The sequence below is a fragment of the Electrona antarctica genome (genome assembly GCF_951216825.1).
Source record: "Electrona antarctica genome assembly, chromosome: 14".
NCBI lineage: Eukaryota > Metazoa > Chordata > Actinopteri > Myctophiformes > Myctophidae > Electrona > Electrona antarctica.
The window spans coordinates 38,198,989-38,204,988 of NC_136795.1; the positions used below are offsets into that span (position 1 = coordinate 38,198,989).

Here is a 6,000-nt window from a genome sequence, read left to right on the forward strand (position 1 = left end):
TCCACTGAGACAGATAAACTACTAAATAAACAAACAAATCCGAATCTGTTGCCGCAAAGCAAAGCAAAGTTACTATATTTACCCAGGGTAACTGGACTAAGCATCAGATACTTGTTTACAGCCAGGCCCTGCTCATAGAACATTTCATGGTAGTGGTTCAATACCTTGCTCAAGGGCACTTCAGCGGTGGTAATTTTAACGTGCCGGTCCGGGGATACGAACTGGCGACCTTCCGGTATCAAGACCGCTCCGCAAACCGTTCGGCCACCGCTGCCGCCTATTGTTAGCCAATAAATAGCACTTGTAGCACTGTTGTATAAAAGCAATATCACACTCAAGGTTGTGCTGTTGTACTCTGTATATCAGCATGGCTGTGATTCAGGACTCTGGGGGCTCCATTTTCGTCTGATCTTTCTAAATACAGTGTTTTGGGATTTAGCAGTGGGGAAGGGGTGTTCCCCCACTAAAGTTGGTATTTTGGTTACCTGTCTAAATCCCTAAAACACCTCCGTTACCCGTTCTATTATGCATAGGTGTGGTTTGGGCGTTACAATAATTAAACCAATCACCAGTCCACGTGCCATTACCTTTAAGAGATCCCTTAAGGCTCATACATAGTCTGGATTTTCAGTGGTTAGGTGACCACCGAACTACAACATGACGTCACGAGCCGCGGTGAAGAGCAAACCACCACCACCGCTCCAGCCCTTCTCTGTTTTTACTCACCACCGCTCAACGTTATTTCAGCTCCGGTGGTCAGCTCACCACCGGAGCGGTGGTCACCTCACCACCGAAAAACCAGACTATGAATAGGCCTTTATCCGTTGCCCGTTAGTGCTATATTGCTTCATAGCCTTACGGTCTATAGCCCATGGAAGAGTGTTGCGTTGCTGACAGTGACAGTATATTACAGCATGACATCCAGTGTGTGGCCTGTACTTAACCTTCCAGGGTTTCAATACAGACTTTAACTTTTGGTTTTGATTATGGCCGTTTGACTGATGAATACTGAATGAATACTTTATCAGCAGTTTGCAAAAAGTACAGATGTAGGCCTACAGTTACACAATAATGCTAAAAGGGTAACACAAAAAGACCAGAGGGCTTGTGGTCCAGTATGCATTCAGGTTCTGGCTTATTTCCATTGTAGTCCTATCTGCATTCAGGTTATTTCCATCGTAGTCCTATCTGCATTCAGGTTATTTCCATCGTAGTCCTATCTGCATTCAGGTTATTTCCATCGTAGTCCTATCTGCATTCAGGTTATTTTCATCGTGGTCCTACTCCTATCTGCATTCAGGTTCTTTTGGAGTTCGATTGATTGAAATATTTATTAACAGTTTGCAGAATTACAGCACATTTCAAGCACAACTCAATACAAAGACTGTTAACTGTGAGTGGACGACCATTACACTTGTTTACAAGAGGGTCCACCTTGTTCAATTCATCAAAACATTTAGAGATGTACAAATAGACAGAACCGAAATGAATATGTCAAAATACTGCGGTTGGGTTGGTTGAGTCCACATGAACCATATTTAACTTGTACATACTGTATAGTATACTGTACGTACATACGTTATTTTTTGATTATTTTATAGATTTTTGATGGGCGCTAGCCCCTCCTATATTCAGCTATAGTGAAGATTTTTAAATGCCATTGACAATGAATGGAGAATTAACGTCATGTAGATGAGCAAATCGGCTATTTTCATCCTACACAAAGATTAAATTCCCATTGATGGAGAATTTACGTCATATATGTACATATGAGCAAATCGACATGTTACGTCATGATGATGTACAATGACAAGAGCGCCACTCACTTCGCACGGGTGTGATTTTTGAATGGTGCAACCACTCCTATAGACAGTGTGTCCGAGTGCATGCACGCACGCACACACACACTCTCTCTTCGGGTGTGACAGTACAGTAGAGGGAGCCCCTGTCATTTCTCAACCCGATAACTCATTTCTCAACCATTTCGGACACGGGGCGGCTCGCCGGAAACCGGGCCGGTACCCTGGGCACGTTCCTGTGGGTCTGGATTCAACTTCCGGGGACAATTCTTATTTTACTGTCTGACAGTTTTGTCAGCTTTATTATCATTATTATTATTATTTATTTTTTATTTGGTTCTGTAAACCAAATAATGTATTATGTATTGTTATACATGTGAAAGGTTCGAAATAAACTAAACTAAACCCCCACACGGTAACTCTGTAATTTCTCGACCGTTTCAGACGCTGGGCGGCTCGCCGGAACCGGACCGGTACCCTGGGCGTGTTCCTGTGGGTCTGGAACTTCCGGGGACCCCCACACAGAGTTAGACCACAGGTCTATGTGCATTTCTCATCAGTCCGTCCGACACACCTCACCTCCATATGGTCATGCCCTGTGACATCACGTGACATCATCAGGGATGGAGATCCCTAATGTCATCAATATTAAGCCCATACATGTATATGGTAATGCCCATATATGGAGATCACTGATGTCATCAACGTTGGCCAGCAACTCTATACATCCGACATCAAACCCTTAGATATCCATACATGGAGCTGACCTGTTCTGACATTCCATATGTTGATCCTTCCTCATCCATCCTTCCTCTTCGATGTCTCCCTTTTGACTGATACCTGTCCATTCAAACTCTAGATGGGCCTGCCCCAAAGTATTAGTGGAGCCGCCCAGCAGCCGGCGAAAACTAGAGCTCTCAACAGGCCTGAAAATTAAGGTCCGGTCCTACCTGGGCCTCATCAAACCCTGTACACTCAAGACACTGCCTCCGCTGCCACCCTTAGATCTCCATATATGGAGCTGACCTGTTCTGGCATTCCATATGTTGATCTGACCCTGTAAACTCAAGACACGCTCCATATATGGCCAGTACCGAATTAATTCCATATGTTGATCTGACCACCCATGCCAAAGCTCCAGCGCTTGCTTAGCAGTCTGCCGTCACCCAGGCGGATGCATGCACAGGCGGTCTTCCTGGTTTTAGGTACAGAATATCGGCCATGGTAAAGTGTATATAAAATACATTGAGTGATCGGGTTTTACATGAGCAGCTCATCAGACTCTGACGAAAGCTGTTATTTAAGTTAACCCAACACATTATTTATCCACAGAGCTGTAACATGCATGCAACGAGTTCAATTTATTGATGTCATGTGAACTGCGATGTTTAATTTCAAGATTTATGGTAGCTCATTTAGCAAACCGTTTGATACTAAATGGGTCTAATACAAGTAATGAGGCTAAATTGTTGCAATTTAATTTGTGATACAAGTAAAAAGAAACATGACAAAAATCACTAGTGTAAAATCAGTGTTTATAAAAAAATACCCTCTGACTTTAGCTCACCATCATAAACGCCCCAAACACACAATTACAGTAACACTCCAAGTTCCCTTTAAACATACATAATTATGCCGGTAGTGTGCACTAAACCCTCCCATTTTATCTCTCCGTATTACTGCCTGTCATATATTCTCAAGTGCAGTCTTCTCCCTCTCTCGTTTTACGTTGGTAAAAAGCACATAAATTCAAGCAGACTGTAAGTGCGATTCGATAGCTGAGCTAGGACTGGTTTACTGAATGTGAATTTGCCCTCAGAGGTTGGTTGGGACTAGGGGACCATTAATTAACTGATGGCACCTTATTGTCTCCAGGCCAAAGGCGTGGCAGAGACAATGTATTGCACCCCGTCTGTCTGTCCGTCTGTCCGTCTGCAAGCAGCTATTCTCCGGCACCTTTTGGCCTAGCCTGAAAGAGACCTATGACCTATGCTCCCGACTCTGAACACTAACATTACCCAGAGCCATATAGAGGACAGAGTTGCGACATTGAGGGGGCAGAAAACAGCCCGGTCACGTGGTTCATGTACTCACGCGACTCCTATGTATTCCGTAAACTTCCGGTGTCCCTAGTATTCACCAATAGAAGTCTATGTAGAAGAGCCGCCATATGGGGCCATTGGACTGGTCCCATAAAGTGAGCGGAGTTGTTGTAACTCTGTCTTACTCTATGGCTCCGACGTCACCACATTTGGAGTGACACCCCTCTGACGCACTCTTATTGGTTAGTGAAAATTATTCATTCCGTTCTGAATGCCAGTTCTCATGCACGTCTCACCCCCAGGCGTTTTTCCTCTCTGAAAACAAAATGCCTCCAGTCTCCGAGGCTACCTTTGGCCCGATTGACGTGAAACTGCATGCACAGTTTGCACACACACTCCTGGATGCCAGAGCAGAACCTCTGCCCCCGATTTTTCAAATGGGCCTAATCAAACAGCTGTATATAGAATACAGTGCATCTTAGCAGCAGAAGCCTATGCTGGATAGCACCGGTTGGCTATAGGCCTGTGCCTAAATTAGCAAGCTGTAGGCTACTGCAAAGACATCGCTCTGCATCACATGGTGAAATATTAGCGATATGGGACAAAATAACCCAATGTGAAATACCTTAACATACATATCAAAATACATATCAAACATATAAAACCATAGCAATGACATAGTTAACAAGAAAGTTAATGAGGATTAACTCCACAGGCACAGCTAGTGGCACACTTTCAGCAGCAAACAGCAATGTTAATTGTCTCAAAAAGTGTACACGATCTTTAGCAAAGGAACAAAACACAGACAAACCATGAACTTTAACAAATAGAGTAAAATAACAGCACTTACGGTCATTTGCACATTCCAAAAGTAAAATTAAAGTTAACAAAGACTCTGAAAATCTCCCATATGCATGAAGGTTTGGACAAGAACAGACTAATCATCCTCAATCACCTACAGCTGAGGTAGCTCCTCCATGGCCTCTCAGGTACTGAGCCTTAAAGGGAAACAGCCTCAAATAGTCACAGTGCTTGATGTCGATGATGATGATGACTCTAGAATTGGACATGCAACATCCTCCGAATGGATCAGAACCGGCCCGCATTCCTAAAGTAGCCTTGAGGAAACAAGGGAGGCCAAAAACAACCTGGCGAAGAACTGTAACCTCAGAACTGAAGATAGCGCGATGGCACAACATGCTGCACAGCCTGGATAAAGTCAAGTCAAAGTCAAAGTCAAAGTCGTACGATTAGTCACACCCGTTACCGCAGTGAAGTTTGTTCTCTGCATTTGACCCATCTCTTGGAGCGGTGAGCCGCAGCGTGCGCCGCGCTCGGGAATCATTAGTTGATTTGACCCCCAATCCAACCCATTGATGCTGAGTGCCAAGCAGGGAGGCATTGGGTCCCATTTTTACAGTCTTTGGTATGACCCGGCCGGGGATCGAACCCACAACCTCGCAGTTTCAGGGCGGACACTCTAACCACAAGGCCACTGGCTGGTTAGAGACGAGGTGAATAAGACGAGGTGGAAGCAGATAGTCACAGCCTTATATGTTCTAGCCTGGCTAATAAGCCAGACCGAATCATGTTCCACCACGGGAACCAAGAGGATTAACTACGTCACAAGTAAATCACACAGACATTCAATAGTTCAACAAAACTGTTGAGAAAATGAAAATTACACAAACACATTCATTGTCATGGGACTCAAAACGGGGACCTTTGTATAAAGGTGACTTACTAACTGCACCACTGGGGACACAGCTTTCTACTGACCTTCCTTCAACATGAGGCAATGACATCCCATGTGCCAGACAGTGGTATTTTTGTCTCTAAAACACTAGCAACAGTCGTGTTACGTGCGTGCGCGACTGCGCGTATGCGTATGCATATGCGTGCGCGTGTGTGTGTGTGGAGTGAGGGGGGTGCCTCGAAAAAACGATGGATGCCAGCCAGTTAAACAATGAACCAAGCATCTGTCTAAACAACATGCTATCTAAATCACATTCTTAACATTTGTGGTCAGCCTGGCGGAGATAATGATTTATGGACGTTTTTTGTTTTTTTTCAATGTATTTTTATTGAGGCTCTGAAATTTCACAGCTGGACAATCGCAATTCAATGTATATAGAACCACACATTTTTTTTTTTTAAAC

The 6,000-nt window shown here is 44.1% G+C and overlaps 1 long non-coding RNA gene across 1 annotated transcript in view; it reads right to left on the reverse strand.

Moving 5' to 3' along the window:
• LOC306936667 overlaps positions 1 to 4,791 on the reverse strand; it is a 69,413-nt gene extending 64,622 nt beyond the window's left edge. Inside the window, exon 1 of the long non-coding RNA XR_013791518.1 lies at positions 4,692 to 4,791. This is a non-coding gene — a long non-coding RNA (uncharacterized lncRNA). The remainder of the gene's footprint in view (positions 1 to 4,691) is intronic.
• Between the last annotated feature and the right edge of the window lie 1,209 nt (positions 4,792 to 6,000).